Here is a 24081-nt window from a genome sequence, read left to right as displayed (position 1 = left end):
CCATCAGTTAAATTCACCCACATATATACAGAAAAAATTCCAATGCAAATGGTCAAACAATGCATATGGGGAGGAAAAGGTGGGATTGTACAGGACAGGGAGGAATAATAGGAAGAAGAGGACTGTGGGGAAGAGTAGGGACACAGGAGGAGGAGGAGCAGAAACAGGAAAGAGCAGAAGGTTCCACCCCTCCCTGTATCTGCAGCCTCTCCCAGGCCCTGAGAGCGTTGTCCCCATCACATGCATCCAGTGACCAGAGAGAGGGATTCATGATTTGAGAGGGGTGAATCTTAGTGTTTCTGACATTTATAGGGATAAATGCATGTGTTTTTCTTTTTGACAGGGGTTGAATCTTTATATTTTGGTGGGGGGTTTGTCCAAATCTTGCTGTTTGGTGGATTTTTCATCTGTGTCATGATGTTTGGAGCATTTTTGGGCTAAATCTTGGTGTTTTGGAAGTCCTTACACACACAGGATGCCCAATGTCTTTCGGAGTTGCACTTGGGCAAGAGGAGCCCCCAGCCTAATGCCCTCTCCTCTTGTTTTTCCCCAACCCAGGATTTTTCATTCCCGAAGCATTGACAGATGGAGGAGGAGGAAAAGGCCCAGAGATCCCTCATGAGGAGGGGCTGCAAACCCAGCCCAGGGAGCTGCGAGGAGGAAAGACCCTCCCTGAGCCAGGAAGGCGGCCGGAGATGCAGGCAGAGCTCAGAGCTGGTGGAGAAGCCTCATGGAGGGGAGAAGCCCCACAAGTGCTTGGAATGTGGGAAGGGCTTCAGCCGGAGCTCTGACCTGATCAAACACCAGAGGATCCACACTGGGGAACGGCCCTACGAACGTGGGAAATGAGGGAAGGGATTCAGTGACATCTCCCACCTGATGTGACACCAGGTGATCCACTCAGGGGAACGGCCCCACCCCTGCTCAGAATGTGGGCAAAGCTTTAGGCAGAGCTCCTGCCTGAGGAGCCATGAGCGCATCCACGCCGGGGAGAGGCCCTGGGAGTGTCCTGAGTGTGGGAAGAGGTTTCAGACCAGCTCCAAACTCCTCAGGCATGAGCGGGTTCACAGAGAGGAGAGGCCCTTCCCCTGCCCCCACTGCGGGAAGGGATTCAAGGACAACTCCACCCTCACTGCCCACCGGCGAATCCACAGCGGGGAGATGCCCCACGAGTGTCCTGAGTGTGGGAAGAGCTTCTCACAGAGCTCCACCATGACCCGACACCAACGGGGTCACCACTGAGGGAAGGAAAACTGCATCCTTCTGCAAGAGCACTGCTGCAACAAAACCACATCTCTCACTCCAGCACTGCAGCCAGCATTTAATGGGGCTGCTCCAGCACCCTGACTGACAGGGTGTCAGGTTGTATTCTGACTTTTACAGTGTTTGGGGTTTAGTGTTTTTTTTGTAGTACTATATTTTTATTTTAATTTTCCTAGGAAAATAAGTGTTCTTACTATTCCGATATCTTTCCCTGAGACCTGCTTAATTTCAAAATTATAATAATTTGGTGGGAGGGGGTTTACATTGTCCTTTGCAAGAGAGGCTTCTGCTTTTCTTAGCAGACACATGTATTTCAAACAAAGAGAAATTTTGGCATCCTATGTTTGGCACAAGGGCATTGAGAGAAAAAGGGTAACACTTCTTGAGTAACCTCATTTTGGTGTGCTGGATATAAAGCCTCATTGGGTGGCATCATGTGCTCTAGCTTGCCCTGGTTCTGGTGGCACATGGTTGTGGCTCTATTTCTCCCATTTGCAGGCCCTTATCTAAACAGGGGCCCTTTAACTAAGGCTGCTGTGGCTGTGTTGGGGGTTGGGGTTTGTTCCCTTCCTTTCTCTCTCTGGAATTTTCCCTGTTATGGTGCTAAGGAAGCTTGTTGTGCTGCACCCCAGCTCATGATGGCTGATGGCCAAAGAGCTGGGGGTGTCTGGGCGGGGTCTGGCCCTCGTGCTCCCCGGTGGGTTGCAGGAAGATGTCCGGGGCTGCTCGCTGCCCCCCATCCCAGCCCAGGAGCCGGTTCTGTGCTGTGGGACACTGCACTGCTGCCTGCCCCGCTCCAGCTGCTGCCTCTGCACATGCAGCCGAGTGCCACCAGCCCTGTGCTGAGCGGGGAGTCCTTCCTCCACCCTTCTCCCACCTGGGACGCTGCTGACATTGTCCCAGCCCTCCACAGCTGCACGGGACCTGCCCTGCCCCCAGCACCAGTACTGGGCACAGGGAAAGGGTCTGTGGCCAAAAAAGACTGGAACTGAGTTACTGTTCTGTTTGTTGTTCATTTTCATAGCTGCTGCTGGTTTTGTGTCTGGTTAGATATATTAGTAAAGAGCTGTTATTCCTACCCCCATATCTCTGCCTGAGAGCCCCTGATTCCAAAATTCTAATAATTAAGAGGGAGGGGGTTTACATTCTCCACCCTGGAAGGAACTCCTGCCTTTCTTGGCAAGTACCTGTCCTCCAAACCAGGGCAGATTTTGGTGCCCAGACAGTGGGGCCTGAGGGCATTGAGAGCAGGGTGAAAAAAGGAATAACAGCTCTTGAGTTACCTAAGGTTTTGTGTCAGGTGTCACTGTGCTGTCCAGCTTAATCTGGCTTGGGCTCCACATGCTCACAGATACATCTCTGCCATTTGCAAGCCCTTATTTGAACATGGGTCCCCTCACCAAAATTACTGTAGCTATTATCCAATTAATTTGGTGGGTTGATCAGGTGAGGCACTGATGGATTTTTAACTTCCTCTGGAGCACAGCCACATGGATCCAGAGTTATCACACTCTAACTGTGTGTTTTTGGGGTTACTTCAGTAATGGTACTTACTGTTGAGAGGAATGTTACATTTGTCTTTACAAACAAATTGTAGATCTGTTGGTAGGTAAAGTTAGCACCTGGAGATAAAAGAAACAATGGGAGGGATTACACTGATTGATGAATGGAAAAAGAGATTTGCCTTTACAAACAAACTGTAGGTTTGCTGGTAAATAAAATTGGGTAACAGAAGATGAAAGAAGCAACGGGGAAGGGGAAAATTGAATTCTACAAGAATTAAAAATTAAAAGGGAGGGTTATACATTAGAGGGGAATGTCAGGTGTCAGGCGTTCCGGGAAGTCTGTGCCTCTCGAGTACCTCAGCCAATGGGGAAAGAGAGAGGGAAAAAGCGGCTGGGAAATTAGGATAAAAAGGGAGGCTGCGTCCTCCAAAAATTTGAGAGATCCCAGGGGAATGCCCCATGGCCTCTCCCTTTATTCGAATAAAGCAAAAAGGACTCCTCTGTCTCCTTTTTCGACATAAACCTCTGGTGTTTGTGGATTAATTTCCCTTACACTGTGAGCACGTGATGGCAGGGGAAATCTCCCAACCCATCACCCAGTTTTTGGAGTCCACCCCACCAGTTTCCAAGGAGTTCAGATCTGCTTTAAATGCTAATGATATCATACAGTGGCTGGTGTTGCTGATAGGCCTGTTGTGTTTAGCATTCACCAGCACCCCTTGAACCCCCATTTTCAGGCAGCAGAACGCCCTTGAGCCCCGAATTCCGGGAAGGAAACTCCCCCTTAACACATTCCCCAGCACGGGAACCCCTGAACCCCCATTTTTGGGCACGGGGACTCCCCCATACTCCCTTCCCCAGCACCGGGACCCCCCTGCACCCCCTAATCCGGGGCTGGGATCCCCCCGCAGCCCCGTCAGTGCTCTGGGACCCCCCTGCACCCCCATTCCTGGCCATCCCCACACCCCAGTTCCGCCCTTTCCCTCGGCTTTTGAACCCCCAGATCTCCCAAATTTCTGCATCCCCCGAGTTCTCCATTGCCGGCGCTTCCTGCGAGGGGGTCCCAGGGGGTCTCAGCGCAGATCCACTGGGATCCGGATGAATTCCCTGGAATTCCCATTTACTCCCGTCTCGCTTTCGCGTCTCCCAAACCGAGTCCCCGGGATCCGCCCGCCCCTCCCAGCCCAGCCCCCCTTTCCCGTGGCCCAGGGACACCCAGGACCCCCGTTCCTGCCTTTCCCAGCTCTCAGACCCCATTTTCTCAACACAGGGGACCCCTGGAGCCCCTTTCCGGGGCACAGGGACCCCCTGGATCCCCCATCCCGCCTCTCCCGGTCCCTTCCTTGAACCTTGCGCCCTTCCCGGCTCTCCCAGTTTCGCTTCCTGACCCTTTGACGCCGCCAGACCCCCCAATCTCTGAGTTCCCCCCAGTTCTCCACTCCCTGCTCGTCCTGCGGGGGGTCCTGGGTGGTCCCCGGGGGGATTCAGGGGAATTCCCAGGGTTTCCTCTGTCCCCTCCCCCTCCTCGCGCTCCCCGGTCACTTTCGCGTCTCCCAAGCTGCGGCTTCGGGATCGGCCCCGGGACCGGCACCGGCACCGGGACCCCCTGAACCCCCGTTCCTGGGCACGGGGACCCCCCTGCACTTCCATTTCCGGGCGAACCCCCCTTTCTGGGCACAGAGACCCCCTTGAACGTTCATTTCGGAGAATCGGGACCCCCCTCTAGCCCCTTCTGCAGTCCTGAAAACCCCTGCACCCCCTTATCTGGAACCTGGAACCCCCTGAACCCCCATTCCCGAGCAGGGAAACCCCCCTGAACCCCCATTTCTGGGCACCGAGACCCCCCTGAACCTGCATATTTAGGGTCCAGAACACTTTGAACCGCAGAACCCGCAAGGAGAACCCCCCAAGAACCCCATTTCCTGCGTACCCGGATCCCCCTTATCCAGCCCCAGTGCCCCCCTGTACCCCATTTCCCGGCCCTCCCCCTCTCGGGGACCCAGCCCCCCATTTTCCTTGACCTCAGGACCCCCTGAACCCCCATTACTGGGCATGGGGACTCCCCCCGCACCCCCTAATTCGGCATGGGGACCCCCTGCACCCCCTTCTCGGGCATCCCGCCCTTCCCAGGCCCCAGACCCGCCCTTTTCCTTCCCTTTGCACCCCCAGATCTCCCAAATTTCCGCGTCCCCCCAGTTCTCCAGTCCCGGCGCTTTCTTCAGGGCGGTCCCAGGGGGTCCCAGGTGTTTCTCAGAGGGCTCCAGGAGGGACGCAGCGGGGACCCAGAGGGATCCAGAGGAATTCTCTGGAATTCCCCCTTTTCCCCTCCCCCCCCGCGCTGCCTCGGTCACTTTCGCTTCCGCGTCTCAACCCGTGAGACCGGGATCTACCCAGCTACCCGTGACGTCACGGACACTTTGAGTTTCCATTGGCGAGCAGGAAATAGCGGCGCCAATGGCGGGGCCGGAGGCGGCTCTGGGGGCGGGGCCAGTTCTGGGAGCGGGATCGCAGCGGAGCAGCGCGATGGCTCCAGCGCTGGGGCTGGGGCTGGGGCTGCTCTTGGGGCTCCTGGGGGACCCGGGGGGCGCGACGAAAGGTGAGTGGGACCCCCGAAACCGGGACCCCCTGAACTTCCATTTTCGGGCACCAGGAATTCCCTAACCCTCCATCTGCGGGCACGGAAACCCCCGAGATCTCCATTTTGGGTCCTGTGATCCTCCCTCAATCCCCTTCCCCAGCACCGGCCCCCCTGTACCCCCTTATCTGGCAAGGAGACCCTCCTGAACCCCCATTTTCTGCTCACCAGCACCCCCTGAACCCCCATTTCTGGCCACTGGGAATCCTTTAAACCTTGATTCTCGGGCACGGAGAAACCACTGAATCGTCATTTTCGGTCTTGTTACCTCTCCATCGCCTTTCCCAGCAGAAAACCCCCCTGAACCCCCATTCCTGCGCACGGGGACCCCCCTAAACCCCCTCATCTGGCACTGGGACCCCCCTGAACCCCCATTCCCGGGCACTGCGATACCCCCGAATCTCCATTTCCGGTCCTGGGACCCCCCTGCACCCCCTTTTCGGGCATCCCGATTTTCCCAGACCCGAGTCCCGCCCTTTCCCTTGACCTTTGGACCCCCCGAACCTCCCAACTTTCCGTGTCCCCCCCGTTTTCCACTCCCGGCGCTTCCCGAAACGGGGTCCCAGAGGGTCCCAGGGGTCTCAGGGGGGTCTCAGCGGGGATCCAATGGGATCCAGATGAACTCCCTGGAATTCCCCCTTTCCCCCGTCCCCTCCCCCACCGCACTCCCTCGGTCTCTTTCCCGTCTCCCAGGCTGCGCCTCCGGGATCCGTTCGCCTCTCCCAGCCCCAGCCCCCCTATTCCCTCAACACTGGGGACCCCTGGAGCCCCTTTCCTGGGCACAGGGACCCCCTGGATCCCCCATCCCGCCTCTCCCAGTCCCTCCCTTGAACCTTGGACCCTTCCCGGCTCTCCCCATTCCGCTTCCTGCCCCCCCAAATCTCTGCATCTCCCCAGATCTCCACCCCCTGCTCGTCCTGCGGGGGATCCCAGGGGGTCTGGGAGGGTCCCTGGGGTATCGTGGAGGCTCCCAGGGGGGATTCTTGGCTCTGGGACCCCCCTGAATTCCCAGTTCCGCTGGAAAGGAAGGCACCTCCCTGCACTCCCTTATCCAGTACCAATCCCCCCCCCTGCACCCCCTTTCCCATCCATCCCGCCTTCCCCAGCTCCAGACCCACATTTTCCTTGACTCTGAGACCCCCTGGACCCCCATTCCTGCTTTTCTCAGCCCCCAGGCCCCCTTTCCCTCTTCGTCAAGAACCCCTGAGCCCCCCATTCCAGCCATCCCAGGTCTCCCCACCTTGTGACCCCTCTTTCCTTGTCACTGGGGACCCTTGGACCCCCTTTCCTTGACACTGGGGTCCCCTGGAACCCTCATTCCTTGTATCCTGCTTTCCTTGACACTGTGAGTCCCCTGAGCCCCCATTCCTGGACACTGGGACCCCATGCACCCCCTTTCCTGCTCTCCCAGTTCCCCTTTCATTGATCCATGATCCCTCAACCCCCCCAAATCTCTGTGTCCTCCCAGTTCTCCACTCCCTGCACTACCTGGATGTGTCAGTGTCAGAGCCCAGCCCGGGGATCCCCCAGTTCATGGCCATTGGGTACCTGGATGGGATCCCCTTCACACGCTACAACAGCGAGCGGGGCCGGGCAGAGCCGCTGACACAGTGGATGAAGGACGGAGCAGAGCCGGAATATTGGGATGGGAACACCCAGATCTACGTGGGGCACCAGCACGTGAAGGCCAGGGGTCTGGAGATACTGCGGGACCGGTACAACCAGAGCAGGGGTGAGTGGGGGAACTGTGGGGCTGGGATGGGATTGTTGGGGCTGGGATGGAATCTGTGGGGTTGAGATGGGATCTGTAGGTCTCCATCAGGCTCTGGGGCTCCATAGAGACTGGGATGAGATCTGTGGGCATGGGATGGGATCTCTGGGTTTGGAATGGGGATCCATGGGTTAGGACGTGGATCCATTAGGCTGGGATGGCACCTGTGGGGTTGGGATCCATGGATTTGGCATGTGGATGCATGGGGCGGGGATCTATGGGGCTGGTGTGGGATATGTTATGGTCCATGGGTTGGGATGGGATCTATAGGGCTGGGATGGGGATCTGTGGGGCTGGGACACAATTCCATGAGTCTCTGTGGGTTCAATCCCCCCAGATCCCCGCACGTGGATGCAAATTTGCGGCTGTGACCTCCTGTCCGACGGGAGCATCCGTGGATCTTACCGGGGTGGATACGATGGATAGGATTACATCTCCTTTGACCTGGAATCCAGGAGATTCGTGGCGGCCGACAGCGCTGCTGAGGTCACCAGGAGGCTCTGGGAAGATGAGAACGAGGCTGAGAGGAACACAAATTACCTGGAGCATGAATGCCCGGAGTGGATCCAGAAATACGTCGGATATGGGCAGAAGGAGCTGGACCTCAAAGGTGGGAGCAGAATTCCTGTGGGAATGTGGGATTTGGGAATGGAGGACTTGGGAACAGGGTAATTCCTGTGGGAATTCCATGGGCAGATCATACCCCCATCCCATTCCCATGGAATTCCATGGATGTCTCTCACTGTTATCCCATTCCAGAGCCCCCTGATGTCCATGTGTCTGGAAAATAGGAACACGGGACGCTGATCTTGTCCTGCCACGCGTACGGATTCTACCCCAAGGCCATCGAAGTCAACTGGATGAAGGGGGATGAAATCCGGGATCAGGAGATGGAGTGGGGCGGGGTCGTTCCCAACAGCGACGGCACCTTCCACACCTGGGCCAGGATCGAGGCGCGGCCGGAGGAGCGGGAGCAGTACCGGTGCCGGGTGGAGCATCCCGGAATGTCGGAGCCCGGGATCTTCGCTTGGGGTGAGGCTGGGAATGTGGAATGTGGGAATTGGGGAGTTGGAATTCCCAGATGGGGGTTCCCCTCCTCCTCCTCCTCACCATCCCACAATTCCCAGAGCTGACATCTGGCGGGAATCTCACTGTGGTGGTCGCTGTGTCCATTGTTGCCATCATCATCCTCATTGTCCTCGTTGGATTTGTCGTCTGGAAGCTCCAATCCGGTAACACACGGGATGGGGGTCAGGAAGGGGCACAGATCCACCCAGCACCGTTCTGGGAATCCTGTGCCACTGACGCTGATCCCACTGTTTTTCCACAGGGAAGAGGGACATGAATGGATATAACATGGCAGCCGTTGAGTTCCAGTGATGGATCCAGCTCTGGATCCCCTCCATGTGGATCCCAGAATGTATCCTGGGGTTAATCCCAGTGTGTGATCCGTGCTGGAATCTCATGGATCTTCCTTTTCTGCTGGGAATGACTGCAGGAACGGAGCGGGGTCAGGGTGGGATTCCAGAGGGGGATTGGGGCAGAATTGACAGATTGGGATCAGGGAGGGATTCCAGATTAGAGCAGGAGTCCAGAGCAGGATGAGATTGAATTGTGGCATGGGATCAGGGCTGGGTTCTAGAGTAGGATCAGTTGGGATGGATGGATGATGGATGGGTGCATAGCTGGAAGATGGATCATGGGTGGATGATGGATGATGAATGGATAGATGGATGCATGTTGGATGCATGGATGGATGAATGCATGGATGATGGTTGGATGATGGATAGATGATGGATGATGCCTGGCTGGATGATGGATGGATGGATGATGGGTGATGGATGGATGGGTGGATGAAGGATGGATGGTTGGATGGATAGATGGATGATGAATGGATGATGGGAGGATGGATCATGGGTGGATGATGAATGGATGGATGGATGATAGATGGGTGGATGGTTGCATGGATGATGGATGGATGATGGATAAATGGGTGGATGGATGCATAGATGGATGGATGATGGATGGAGCAGAATTGGAGCAGGATGGATGGAGAGGGATCAGGTTGGCATTCCAGAGAGGGATTGGGCCAGGGTCTTTGGGACGAGATTGGGTGGGATGGATGGAGCAGGACTGGGGCAAGATGGATGGAGAGGGATCACATGGTTTGAATGGAGCAGGATTAGAGCAGGCTCAGGTGGGATTCTGGAGCAGCTCCTGCTCTCCATTGGCTCCAGCCAGGTCCATCCTGTGGTATGGGGACAGGGACAGGGTGACACTGTGACCCTCTCTCATCCCAGCAGGAGTCACTGCCTGAACGATCCACGGAGCTGCATCCGGCCCCTTCCCTTTTCCCAGGAAACCGAGAGCTGCCAGCAGAGCTCATCCCCGCTGCTCCCACCCACCCACAGCTCCTGCTAACAGATCAATTTCCCATTCTCGAGTGTTTTAAAGCCAAGAACCACAAATATTCCCAATGCTTTAGTTCTGGTGAGAAATTATCCTGGTTTGAGCAATAAATCCTCCTGGGGCAAAAAAATCCGGCTTCCCTTCTCCAGTGGCCAGCAATTCCTCTCTGGAAACCAGCAACTGAAATGGGAACCCTGGGGACAGGGATGAGGACAACTGGGAGCAGGGATGGGGACACCAAGATGGGATAGGTACAGCAGAGACAGAGATGGGAACAGCAGGAATGGGAATGGGGATACCTGGAACTGGGATGGGGACACCAGGACTGGAACTGGGACTTGTCAGCCACACCTGGCTCTACCTCCCAGGAGTCATTTCCCACTCTGTGCCTGGTGTCTGAGGTGTCCCCAGGAGGGTTTGGCCACGTCGGGCTCCTGGAGGGACAGTGGGATGGAGGGAAAGGTTAGGGTGAATCAAGGGCCTGGAAGAATTAAAAGGCTTAAGAGTATAGCTACAAGGATAAAACCAATATATATTGATTAAGAATTTAGCAAGAAGAATAGAACCAGAGTACAAGGGCTAATTATTAGCAGATGGAGCTGGTTCGAGCTAAGACAAGAAATCATTTGCTTGACTTTGTTGTGTTTGTAGAAGCAGGATGGGAGGATAGGGCATTGTAAACATGAAGAAACCATAACTGCACCTGGGCCCCAAAACGAGTCAGAAACTGGCTGGGGAGTTTGGACTGTGGCCAAGGGACCAGAGAGCCTGCCAACAAGATGTGACAGTCCATGTGAGCCTCTCGTCTGTTTCTGCCCAACGACCCTCGCCTGAGGCCTGCGCTGGCCAGGGATGGGAGGAACGCCAAGTGACTGTTCCACAGGTGATGCCTACCAGGACTGGTTTCTCATGACAACTAGTCACGGGGCGCTGACTCAACAAAGCTCCCACAGATGGAAGAACAATGGACTGGTCAGTATGGGCTACCCTGTGTGTGTTCATGTCAACAAAGATGGTTTGGTGTGCCTTGAAACGTCCTGTTTCCACCTGTTTCTCAGGGTAACCATCTCCACATACAATAGTCCATAAATCTTTCCACCTTTTGGCCAGAAGCCACTTGCTTTGGGAAAGGACTATAAAAGTGACTTTCTCAGAGGAGACCCCTGAGATCTCCCCAGATGGCAACAGACATCTATTGGCTGGCTCCACGAGGATTCGTCTGCCTGTCTTGGTAGCTATAATCCCACCCCCCTTTTCTCTCTCTCTCTCTCTCTCTCTCTCTCTCTCTCTCTCTCTCTTTGTCCCGCTATCGCATTTTGGTTGGCACTAAATAAAGTGCATTTCTGTAAATGTAAACTGGTTTTGTCCCCTGCTGTGTCTTTTGCGCTCTGAGATCCATAAAAGAACCAGCCACAACTCCCGCTCGGATTGGGTGGATCGTGACACTCCTCAACAGCACACAGCCAGCAGTATCAGATGAATCAAGATGCCATTATCCCCACCCATAAAATTTTGGCTAGAAAGTCAAAGGGTGCTCAGTAAAACCCACTCATCCTTCAACAGCCCCAGTTTGCCTGTGGGCAAGTCTGACAGACAATAGAAATTTACTGTAGGCTGTTGTGCCTTGAATGAAGTGACTCCACTGTGGAAGCTAAGACAGAGCACTGTGGATTTAATTAGCATAAGCAGCTTGATAAACAAGATGTCTTGGCAAGAGCAAACAGAGCTTTGAAGACTCCATGAAGATTGGATCAAGACTGGTGACAGAAAAGAAGAATGAATCAAGTAGAAATATTGCAAAATGTGTAAGCTTCTCTGTATGACGTTTAACCAAACCAATGTAGTAAAAAATGACCAGCTTTCCTAAAAATGGTTTATAAGCACGTGTAGCTGAGAGTAAATTTGGATTCTGACCACCAGTCACTAGACCCCCTCTCTCTCCCAGTTGTTGATTCTCCAGTGCTGAGCGCTGCCGTGCCGGACACGCTGGATCTCCAGGAGGAGCTGGAGCCCAAGGCAGCAAAGTGGCACCATTGACATTGCCAATGCATTTTTCTCCATTCCTTTGGCAGCAGAGTGAAGGACCCAGTTTGCTTTCACCTTGGGGGGACGTGCAGTACACCTGGAACCGATTGCCCCAGGGGTGGAAACAGCCCCACCATCTGCCATGAGCTGATCCAGGCTGCACTGGAAAAGGGTAAAGCTCCAAAACATCTGCAATACATCAATAACAGAATTGTGTGGAGGAACATGGCGATAAAAGTATTTGAGAAAGGAGAGAGGATCATCCAAATTCTGATGGAAGGAGGTTTTGCCATCGAGAAGAAGTCAAGGGACCTGCCTGAGACATCCAGTTCCTGGGAGTAGAGTGGCAAGATGGACAGAACCAGATCCCCAGTGAAATGATCCATGAGATCATCACAGTCTCTCCACCAAGCAGCAAGACGGAAACACAAGCTTTCCTAGGGGCCTTAGGTTTCTAGAGAATGCATTCCTGAGTGCAGCCACATTGTGAGCCCTCTCTACCTGGTCACCCTGAGAAGAACAATTCCAGCTGTGGCCCTGAACAACAACAAACCTTTACTGAGACCAAGCAGAAAATCGTTCATGCTGTGCCCTTAGCCCAGTCAGGACGGGACCAGAGGTGCGGAATGTGCTTTACTCTCCAGCCATGAACAATGGCTTGTCCTGGAGCCTTTAGCAGAAGGTGCCTGGGGAGACTCGAGGCCGAGCACTAGAATTCTAGAGTCAAAGTTACAGAAAGTCTGAAGCAAACTACACTCACAAAAAAAAAAAAAAAACCAAACCAAAAAACAACCCAACAAAATCTTTTTTGCCTATAATAAGAAAGTTCAAGCCACCTCAAAAAGAATTATCACAAAAGCACAACTCCTCTTGGCATCCTCACTCCTGGTACTGTGGTGGATGTTTAAAGAAAAGGCTCCTCTACCCACCACGCCACCCACAGCACATGGAGCCCATGGATTGCTCTCATCACACAGCACAGCCGGATTAGAAAAACTAGTCACCCTGAAATTTTAAAAACACTTAAAACTGGCCACAAGATAAAAACTTTAGTCTCACTAACAAAAAGGAGCAGAAACAAGTAACCCAGGCTAAAAAGCTCCACCATACAACCAACTACTAGCACAAGAAACACGCTGTGCTCTTGTCACTGACAGTTTCTGTCTCATGGTTGAGATGAACCAGAAGTGGAAAGTGGCCGCAGGGAGCCCCACACGACGAGTCACACAAGCTACTGAAGGAGAAGGTGAATCAAGTGCACTTGCTGAACTCAAAGCCATTCAGCTGGCCCTGGACACTGCTGAAAGAGAGAACTGGCCAAAGCTCTACCCTTATACTGAATCATAAATAGTAACCAATGCTCTGTGGAGTTAGCTAGAAAGGTAAAAAAAGACCAGCTAGCAACATAAAGGAAAAGCAATTGAGGCTGCTGATGAGTGGAAAGGCATTGCCACTCAGACAAACTATCTGTAAAACTCCATCAGGTAGTCAGGCTAATAAAGAACATTAAAACAAGGAGCAAGTAGATCAAGCTGCAAAAATAGAGATGTCATAAATAAATTTAAATTAGCAACATAAGGGAGAGTTGTTCCTAGCTCAATAGGCCCACACTGCCTCAAGCCATCAAGGCAAAAATGCCACCTATAAGTAGGCACAAAACTGAAAAGTAGTTTTAACTATAAATTGCATTTCTCAAGTTATCCATAACTGTAAGACGTGCTAAAATCAAGCGAGCCAAGCAGATAAAGCCTCTCTAATATGGGGGGCAGTATTCCAAATATAAGTAGAAAGAAGCCGAGGAAATGAACTACATCACATTGCCTCAAACCCCCCAAGGCAAGTGCTACGTGATCACAATTGTAGAGGCCACCACTGGATCATTAGAAACCTACCCTGTACCTCACACTACTACTCTAAACAGCGTCTTAAGCCCAAAAAAGCAAGTCCTATAAAGACACAGCACCCCTGAGAGAATCGTCAGACAACAGGATCCATTTCAAGAACAGCCTTAGAAACACCTCAGCCAAAAACCAGGATATTGAATAAATAGATCATATCCCTTATCCCACACCAGCTGCCAGGAAAGTTGAACTGTACAACAGACTACTTCAAATTACCCTAAAGGCACTTGGCAGGGAAACATCCACAAATTGAGACATGAACTTAACAAAAGCCACCTAAATAGTCAACACCTGAGAGTCCATCACTCAAGCAAGTCCTGCCCAGTCTGAAGCCTTGCACACAGTGGATGGGGATAAAGTTCCTGTAGGACACATAAAAGGTATTTTAAGACTGTTTAGATTAGGCCCACCTCAAGCAAAGGCAAACCAATCCGTACAATTGGTTTTGCTCACAAACCTAGTTACACTTAGTAGGTAATGCAGAAAGATAAAGAAACCCATTGAGTACCACAGAAAAACCTAATCTTAAGTGAGAATTGTGTGTAAAGTTTCACTGTGGATAAAAATATATAGCAGAGTTTAAAGAAGGTATTAATTAAGGTGGGATGTAGATGGGAATAGAGTAAGGAGTAGATGTGTTGAGTTGCAATGCAAGATGCAAGCAGAAGTATACATTCTATCACCATCTGCTGAAACAACGTGGAGCAGGGCTCCTTATCTCTTCCATGACTCATCCCTCAGAACTCCTCCCCACCAGGAGTTATACCTTATGGCAGCTGCCCCAGCCAAGGAGAAAAGCCAAGTATTTCCAACCTAAATAAAATCTGAAATTTGAAACATCAGAGCAACCTATCCCACTAAATTCCCAGAAGAAGACGAGGCCTATCTTCATCACCTCTAGATGCTAAAAAAGTAACTACACCCTTCTCCAAAATCGTTGCTTCAACAAAACCACATCTGTCACTCCAAGAAAACTTCAGGTACCATTATTCAGACTGTAACCAACACCCTGAACAACAGGGTTAGAGGTTGCATTCTGACCTTGCCAGTGTCTTGGTCTTTATATTACTATACTTTCATTTTCCTTTTCCCAGTGAAAAACTGCTATTCTAAATCCCATATCTTTGCCAGGGAGCTCCTTAACTTCCAAGTCATATTAATTTAGAGGGAGGGAGTTTACATTTTCCGTTTCAAGAGAAGCTCCAGACGTCCTCAGCAGACACCTGTCTGTCAAACCAAGACAGTGCCCTGCTGCAGCTCCATCCCCATGGCAGGATCCGCGCTGGATGATCCCCAGGGACCCCCGGTGGGCAGAGCCCCCCTGAGCCCTGGTGCTGCTGATCCGTGTTGGGAAGACAGCTGGCTGGGGGCTGCACACCCTCCCCATGGCCTGGATTTGCTTTGAATTTCTCTTTGTCCTTCCCAAACACCCAAAACCAGGGTAAAAATAGAGATGTGAAATAACGACCTGCTTGGGAACACGGGGGGATCTTGCAGGGGATGCAGGGGACGCTCGGTTCCAGGGATTTGAGGGGTCCTGGGAGGGACCTGGGGGTTTCTCAGGGCGTTGGGCACCCCAGTTCCAGCGGCTCTGGCTGCGCTGGGAGACAGCTGGGAGCGGAGGAGGAGCGAGAGGAAGAGGAGGAGAGGGAAGAGACGGAAGAGAAGCAGCGGGAGGAAGAGGAGGGACACAGGAAGAGCGGTAGGAAAAGGAGGAGGTATTTTGGAACCACGCGCTTCACTCCCCTGTCCGCTCAGGCCGCAGCTTCCCTCGGGTCCAGCGGCATCGCCCCCAAAATCCCGCAGGTGAGTGGGGACAGGAAGCTCGACCCAAATCCATCATGGGGGACTCCGGGAGGGTTTTATTTTTCGATTCAGGGGATGTTGGAGGAGCCCAAAGCCAAGGCGGAAATTGCCCTGGCGGGATCTTGGCGGCTCCCCCGTGGCGATGACCCGGTATCAGCGGGGAGCAGCGATATCGGTTCTGGGGATCCCCGGCAGAGCCGGGGGGGAAGGCGGGAGCCCCGGAGCGGGGAGAGCTCAGAGGGGCGATCCCGGAGCCGGGGGACCCCCGGCAGCCTGGAGGGGTGCGGGAGGTTGGTGCTGAGCGGGCTCCGGGCCCCCGAGGCTGAAAGGGGCGCTGACTGCTCCAGCTGCCCTTGGGCAGCTGCCACCATCAAACCCAACGCGTTCAGCCCTTGTTTTCCCCCCAAACCAGGATTTCCCAAACCTTGGCTGCATTGAGGAAGAGGAGACTGTGAGGACGAGGTCGATGGCCTGGGAGCCGCAGGCAGGTGAGGAGGAAGTCAGTGCCCCTTTCCCCCTGTGTCCTGCTCCATCTCCCAGCCCAGCACGGCCCCGGCTGCAGCACAGCCCTGGGGGGATCTCCTTGCCCTTGCCTCTGACACGGAGGCAAATCCCATCCTGTCCTTGTCCTTCCTCCCCCAGACAAGGAGCTGAGCACGGGCAGCAGGGAGGACAAATCCCCACGGCACAGCCTTGGGCAAGAGGCCGTTTGCAGCGGCTCCACGGTGCAGGAATGCAACGGGGAGGAAAAGCCCCGCAGATCCCGCAGCAGGAGGGGCTGCAAACGCACAGCCCGGGGATCCCAGCAGGAAAGAGCCAGCCCGGGCCGGGGAGGCGGCCAGAGCTCGGAGCTGGGGCTGCGTGAGCAGCTTCACCATGGGGAGAAGCCCCACAAGTGCTCAGAATGTGGGAAGGGCTTCAGTGTGAAAAGCAACATCATCTGACACTGCAAAATCCACACGGGGGAATGGCCCTACGAGTGTTGGGAGTGTGGGCAGAGGTTCAGAGACAGCTCAAACATGACTGCGTGCCAGAGGAGCCACACTGGGGAGAGACCCTATGAGAGTGATAAATGCAGGAAGACATTTCAGAGCCGCCCCCTTCTCCTCCTGCACTATCGCAGTCACATGGATGAGAGGCCTTATGAGTGTCCTGACTGTGGGAAGGGATTCAAGCACAACTTTGCCCTTGTCAGGCACCGGCTTATCCACACCGGGGAGAGACCCTACGAGTGTCCTGAGTGTGGGAAGAGCTTCTCAAGGAGCTCCACCTTGATCCCACACCAACGGAGTGTCCACTGAGGGAAGCCCTGAGTGAGGGAAGAGTTTCGTGCGCTGATCCAGCTCCATCCCCCATGGCAGGATCCGCACTGGATGATCCCCAGTGACCCCCGGTGTGCAGAGCCCCGCTGAGCCCTGGTGCTGCTGATCTGTGTAGGGAAGACACCTGGCTGGGGGCTCCACATCCTTGGCTCGTGGTAGCCTGGATTTTCTTTGCATTTCTCTTTGTCTTTCCCAAGCATCCAAAGCCAGAGTAAAAATAAACATGTTGAACAAAGGTATGGTTGGGGACTTGGAGGGATCTTCCAGAAGATGTGAAGGATGCTGGATTTGAGGAAAAGGAAGCTGGTCGCTATTTCAGAATGGGGCAGAGCAGATGTTTATGGGACAGGAGCCTTCCTGGGCTGTTAGGGACCTGCATCTTGCAAGGTGCTCTGCTCTCCTTCAGCTCCTCTCTGAGAGATGCCAATCCCAGCTCGGCACCTCAGGGCACTGGGGCCCTGCAAGTGGCACTGCCTGTTCATGGGCAGACAACTGATGTTTACCTGCAAAGGGGCACAGGTTTAATACTTGCACACTTCATAATATGCAAGCATATTTTTATTACCTGGGTCATTGGAGTATGTCCTGGTTCAGGGCAAATTTGGGAGGAAACTCCAAAAGGGACCCCCCTAGAAAGCAGATTCAAGCCCCTCCTCCTACTACTTCAGGAAAAGATTTCCTTGGAGAAAAGTGGGAAGACCCCTATTTGTTTAACAAGTGAAGTATTGACAAGCATAAAAAGGGAAAAATATTGAACAATAAAACTGCTCTGAAGAGATGGCAAATTCAGAAAGTCCTTTTTGTGGGTGCAGCTCGGCTCACTCAGTCTCTTATTAGTCCCTCTGGTGCTGGAATGCAGCGTCCCAGGCCCCAGTGGGTCACAGATGTGAGCTCCCGGTGTTCTTCTGGGTTTTCAGTCCAGAGCAGGTTTGAAGAGTTCCAAGAAAAAAAAAAATCATAGTCCAGGGAACTTCACTGCCTCAGCTAGCTAAAAAAATACTGACTAAAAAAGAGAGGAGAGGTCCCTCTCACTGCCCGTCCATGCTGCAGACAACACAGTCAGGAGAAGGAAAGCTGAAGCTCTTATCTATATATTTTGAAAACAACTGCCTCAGACATTCCACCGCTTCTTCTTCTACCCCCACTTCACTCTCAAATCTAGTTTTAAAGGTGAAAAAGTTATTTCTGGGCTAAACAGATGGATGGGGATACAATTCAACATTATAAAGTCACCTCAGGACAAGATGTAAGTTAAATGGTGTTAAGTGTTGTTCTTTTCCTAAGTTAAGTTTAATGTAAGTTATAAGCTGAGTTAAATACTCTTAAGTGTTATTCCTCTGTTAAATTGTTATAGTCATAGGTTAAAAGTTAGGTTAAATACTGTTAAGTGCTGTTCTTTTGCTAAATTGTGAAGATCAAAGTATAAGTTAAGGTTAAGGTAAAAGTTAAGTCCTGTTAAGTTTGAACTCTATTAGGCTTTGAGGCCGCATTCCTTTTATCCTTGCCCTCACTGTCCTTTTGTCACACCCACCTGAGCACACACACACGGACAGTTCTGGGTTCATTTCTGGTTTGATTGACTGGATTTTGTTTGGTTTTGTTGTTGCTTTGTCTCCTTGGTGTGCCTGAAGTGTCCAGTCCAGGAGTAGGGTGACTCTTGCCAAGGAGTCGTGCTGTAGCTTAACATTAAATCTGGTTTTTGCTGATCCCGTGCTGGGGATTTTTTAAATGCTCTCAGCCCCTGGCTCATAACAGGGTGAAGGAGCTCTGGCGCAGGCTCTGGCCCTGGGACACGGGAACACTGCCAGGGGGTCCCTGTCCCCCTGTGCTACCCCCAGGGCCCCAGCCCCTGTCCCCATGTCAGACTCTGGGGTTGATCTCATGGAACATCCTCTAGGGGAGGCTGCGGCATGGGGGGCAGGGGGACCTGGGGGGACAGGGGAACCCACAGTGTACGAGCAGCGTTGGACTCCGCTGGGGGAACTGTGAAGGGGGGGCCGGGGCAGAGTGACACCCCCAGTGACCTTACACAGCCCTGTGATGTCACACAGCCCCAGTGATGTCACACAGCACCCTATGATGTCATACAGCACCCTATGATGTCACACAGTGCCTGTGATGTCACACAGCACCCTATGATGTCACACAGCACCCTATGATGTCACACAGTGCCTGTGATGTCACACAGCACCCTATGATGTCACACATTGTGATGTCACACACCACTGTGATGTCACACAACCCATGTGATGTCACACAGCCCTGTGATGTCACACAGCCCCTGTGATTTCATACACTCCCTGTGATATCATACAGCATGCTGTGATGTCACACTGCCCTGTGATGTCATATATCCCCTGTGATGTCACACAGCCTCTGTGATCTGTGAAGTCACAGTCATTGCTGTTATGTCACACAATCTGCCCTGGGATGTCACACGGCCATTCTGTGATGTCACATCCTGCTCCAGGATGTCATAGCCCCTCTCTGATGTCACATAGCCACCCTGTGATGGCAGAACACACTCACTGATGCCACAGTCTTCTCTGGGACATCACACAGCTGCTCTGTAATGTCACAGCCTGCTGTCTGATATCACAGAGCCACCCTCTATGATGGCACGGTCTCCTCTGTGACCTCACTGCCCTCTCTATGGTGTCACACAACCGTCCAGTGCTGTCACAGCCCACTCAGCAATATCACAGCCTGTTCTGTGATGTCACAGCCCAATCTGTGACCTCACACAACCCACCCTGTGCTGTCACACAGCCCCTTTCTGACATCACAGCTGCTCTCTGGCTCCATGACACAGCCACAGAGGTGCTGCTGTGCCACAGCCCCCTCTGGGACATGACACAGCCCCTGCCAGTGCTGAGCACTGTGAGCTCTGCCTGTGCCCTGCTCATGTCCCTGCCATGCCCTGGCAGTGCCCCAGCCCTGCTGGGCTGTGCACAGGAGCTGCTCCTGGGCAGAGCTGTCTCTCTGCAGCGCTGCCCTTGCCAGGAGCTGCCTCTGTGCCAGGAGCCCGGCCCAGCTCAGCAGCACAGGCACAGCACGAGGACTTGAATCACCCTCTCGGGGCTTTGGTGCTGTTTGCATCAGACTCAGTCCCTGAGAGAGTGTGCTCAAAAAACTTCTCAAGAGCTCCAAGTGATATTGAAGCACTGAAGTTTCTCATATTTAACTAGATCCCAGTGAGGGGCAGGACTGAGAAAGTGTCCCCAGGTCCCAGTTAGAGCAGAACACTGGAGGCACTGATGGCAGGTGGGGACAAAGCAGGGAAAGGTGTCTCTGGTGCTGAGCACAGCTGGATGTGTTTCAGGAATGGAAAGGGCCAAGGCCTGAGGGCTGACCCCTGGCAAGGCAGATCCTGTCCCTCCCTCATTGCTCAGGGCTCTTCCCGAGGCACTGGGCTCTGGGGATGTGCAATGCCAACGGTAGGACCATGGGGCGGCCCCTGCCAGGCTGCTGAGCAGGGACAAGGAGGCAATGAGGCCCCAGCACAGCCAGGCTCACTTGTCCCCTGCTGGCCTCAGGCCCAGGGCCAGCAGCCATGGCCCAAGTGCTGCAGCAGTTGGCTCTGGCAGGGCCGTTCAGCTGCTGCCCATCCCTGTGCCCTGTGCAGCCCAGGCTGTCCTACGGTGTCCATGCCCTGCCCTCTGTCCCTGCAGGCTGTCGTCATCCCCCGGCTGCCCCACTTCACTGGCCCCTTCCTCTGCTGACAGCTCTGCATCCCGCCTGACTCTGCCTGGCCACACAAAGCCTTGGGCTGCTCCAGACTCCTGGGCCATGTGCTGCACCACAGTCCTGCCCTGGCAGAGAAATTCCTTTCTCTTTGTGTCCAGTCTGGGCCTCCCCAGCTGCCCTTGGTGCCAATATTTCTTTTTCAGGCTCTTTTATGCAATAAAGAAAAGCTCCACCATCTCTGGAACCTCCCTTCAATCCCTCTCAGGCTACTCCTGTTCTGTCCTCAGTCTCCACTGAGCCCACGGCCCTCAGCCTCTGCCTGATAATGATGTGATGAGGCCTCCAAAGCCAGTCTTGCGAGATTTTTGGGTCCTCTCCAAGGTCTTTGTAAATGGAAACATAGTGGTCAAAGTCCATGAAAAATGGAGTGTTATTCTCTCCAAGAACTTGCAGTGACAGAACAAGGGTCCATATTGTTGCCCGATGCCCCAAACAGAACACAAACTAACAGAGTTAGTTTATGCGGTGCTTTATTCAGGGCCTGGGGAACCTGCGGACTAGCGTCCAAAGTCAGGATCCCACAGTTCCCTTTTTCCATCAGGTTTTTATCCCTTTTTACAAAGTGGTCTACGTGCAGAAATACACATTCTTCAAAACAATACAGATACATAAATCTTGCAGGTATCATTCCTAAAAGTTATAAATTCTGCATGCTTGTCTACTCAGAACTATAGGCTACCCCCCTTAATCCCCCTTGCATGTTTGCCCATCACCAGAACCCTTTATTTATTATTATACTTTAGCCTTATCTTGAAAGTTTCTAAATGTTCTATATGCTCTACTAATCCTTGATTATTGTTTTCACAGTTCTAAATGTTCTATATGCTCTACTAATTCTTTTGACTATTGTTTCACAAGGTAGGTTCTCAGGGCCTGTCCAAAAACTGCAGTTTTCTAAGCCTTAGCATGACTACTACTATATCTACATTAGTCCTTTTCCTCATTATTTCGGTATCAATATTGTTAAACTGAATCAGGGTGGATCTACATTTGTTAGAAGGAGAAAATATTTTACAATGACAGTGGCACAAAACTGCAAGTGCTTTTCCAGAGAAGTGGATGCCCCATGCCAGGAATGCTCCAAGAGCAGCAGCTTTGTGCAACCTGACATGGTGAAACCCCTGCCCTCCCCAAGGATAGAATTCCTCTTGTGTGGGCTCTCTCATGTGCTGGGTGGCCTCACTGCACTTGTGGCCAGAATGTCTGCTGAAGGCCAGTCAGGCTGCTGCAGTGGCAGTGACCTCACAGCCATCACCATTGCAGCCATGTCCCTGGGCCTGGCTCTTCCCTTTCCTCTGTCCCTGTCCTGTCTCTGCAGGGATGAACAGTTTTGTCAATATATTGTCCCCAGGGTGCTGGGGCCAATTGCTTCCCAGTCAGGTTCCTGGAGCACAAATGGCTTTGCAGAGCCCAGCCAGAAATGATCCCTGAGGCAGCAGCTCTGCACTGGTGGCCACCAGGCCGACTTGCCAGGGAAGGCTTCTGGTCATGCCCTGCAGGGAGCTGCTGCTGCCAAGGTGCCTTTGATGTCTCCGTCTCTCCCGGGCACAGGTCCCACCATGGCACACTGTATTTGTGCCCTTCCCTGTGCTGGGGCTGCCTGGGGCTTTTCCTGCAGCAGGACCTAGCCTGGCCATGTGTCACGATCCACCCAACCTGAGCAGAAGTCATGACGGGTTCTTTTATGGATCTCAGAGCACAAAAGGACACAGCAGGGGACAAAACCAGTTTACTTCTACAGAAATGCACTTTATTTAGTGCCAACCAAAATGCGATAGTGGGACAGAGATAGAGAGAGAGAGAGAGAGAGAGAGAGAGAGAGAGAGAGAGAGAGAGAGAGAGAGAGAGAGAAAGAGAAAAGGGGGTCAGGATTATAGCTACCAAGACGGGCAGACGAATCCTCGTGGAGCCAGCCAATAGATGTCTGTTGCCATCTGGGGAGATCTCAGGGGTCTCCTCTGAGAAAGTCACTTTTATAGTCCTTTCCCAAAGCGAGTGGCTTCTGGCCAAAAGGTGGAAGATTTATGGACTATTGTATGTGGAGCTCGTTACCCTGAGGAACAGGTGGAAACAGGAGGTTTCAAGGCACACCAAACCATCTTTGTTGTTATGAACACATGCAGGGCAGCCCATACTGACCAGTCCATTGTTCTTCCATCTGTGGAGCTTTGTTGAGTCCAGCGCCCCGTGACTAGTTGTCATGAGAAACCAGTCCTGGTAGGCATCACCTGCTTTTCACAGTCACTTGGCGTTCCTGCCATCCCTGGCCAGCGCAGGCCTCAGGCGAGGGTCGTTGGGCAGAAACAGACGAGAGGCTCACACGGACTCTCACAGTCAGATAAGTGTATAAGTGGAAGCATCTTTGTACCAAGTTACTGCTAGGTGAAGCTCTGGAGCTGGGATAAGGTTAAAAGGCATTGAGAGAAAAAGAATCTTCAGTATGGAGGCAAGTGAAAGCAAAGATGGTTCCTAAAGGTAGTCCTTTGGGATATGTTTGGCATATTGGAAAGAGCTGTGGGATCATAAGGATACAGAAAATAAACAGAGCTTATTAAGTTATGCACACGGTGGTGGCCACTTTATAATCTTGAGGAGGGGATGAAGTGGCCCCCATCAGGGACATTGGACTATAACACTTTGATACAGCTGATGCTTTTCCTTAGGCGTGAGCAGAAGTGACATGAAGTTCCTTATGCTGCCATGTTTTTCACCATTAAAAATCACCCTGAGTGGCAAAGGGCTTTTGGAATTAGAACACCCTCTGACCCTTTAGTTTGGCTCTTGAAAAAGACAATAAAGCTAATAAGGAAAAGCCCAGGAGGTGTTGCAGCACATGCTCGATAAATCAAAGGATGTACACATCCTGACAAGGTGCATTGTATGGAGACTCAGGAAGAGGAGACAGAGGAAGTGCTCAGACCACCCCTTAAAAGACAAGGAAGAGAGGGTGGTAGGGAAAGTAGATTTGGAATTGCCATCAACTTCAGGTTTTACCTCTGCTTCATCCCTTGCTTCATCCTCACTTGAGAGAACAGTAATTAATATGGGAGTCCCCTCCCAATTCCTGAGTCACAAGAGCCAACCCAACAGTATCCACCCTATTTTATGTTATGCGATTTTATGTTTATGCTATTAAACACAATTCCTCTCAAACTCCTTCTGAATATCTAGACCAGTTCCGAGGAGCAATGCGTCAACACACCACTCTGGATCCTGAATCTGATAAGAGAATATAACAATTGGTAAACTTGTTTCTAGGGCAATCTGCAGGTGACATCAAGTGAAAGCTCCAGAAGATGCAGGGTCCAGCAAGTCAGAACTTGGAGACTTTGCTATATGAGGCATGGAGAGTTTTCAGCAATCGAGAAGAGGGGTGTAAACCAGAGACCAAAAAAAAAAAAAAAACCTAGTAGCAATAATACAGGAAAATGTAAAAGGGCTACTGATAGACCTGAAAAAGCATATTTTTGTAAACCATAAAAGTATAAAGTGGGAAAACAGTGGGGAATTCATCGATTTTTGCATATGCCTAAAGCTCCATCTGCACTTTTAGGCAGGGATCTGCTAGAGCAGCTGGAAACAAAAATAATATTTAAAAATGAGGAAATTAATTTGGAGGTAAAAGATCAACAATATGTGGAATTTTTTAAGTTGAAAATGAAGAAGAAATTATTAAAAAAAAAAAAAAAAAAAAGAT

At 52.3% G+C, this 24081-nt stretch overlaps 1 long non-coding RNA gene and 1 pseudogene across 2 annotated transcripts in view; both read left to right on the top strand.

The window, feature by feature from the left end:
* LOC306815881 overlaps positions 1 to 674 on the top strand; it is a 45969-nt gene extending 45295 nt beyond the window's left edge. The window contains exon 2 of the long non-coding RNA XR_013777509.1: positions 559 to 674. This is a non-coding gene — a long non-coding RNA (uncharacterized lncRNA). The remainder of the gene's footprint in view (positions 1 to 558) is intronic.
* Positions 675 to 5275: 4601 nt separating this feature from the next.
* LOC306815880 (class I histocompatibility antigen, F10 alpha chain-like) lies at positions 5276 to 8609 on the top strand (annotated as a pseudogene). The gene is made up of 5 exons (XR_013777878.1): positions 5276 to 5364; positions 6872 to 7135; positions 7512 to 7784; positions 7934 to 8206; positions 8302 to 8609. The product of XR_013777878.1 is annotated as a class I histocompatibility antigen, F10 alpha chain-like (transcript).
* Positions 8610 to 24081: the final 15472 nt, after the last annotated feature.

Source organism: Erithacus rubecula, assembly GCF_903797595.1.
Source record: "Erithacus rubecula genome assembly, contig: scaffold_272_arrow_ctg1, whole genome shotgun sequence".
Classification (NCBI taxonomy): Eukaryota; Metazoa; Chordata; class Aves; order Passeriformes; family Muscicapidae; genus Erithacus; species Erithacus rubecula.
The sequence above is the reverse complement of the archived record's forward strand: the minus strand, read 5'-3'. Positions and strand labels throughout refer to the sequence as shown.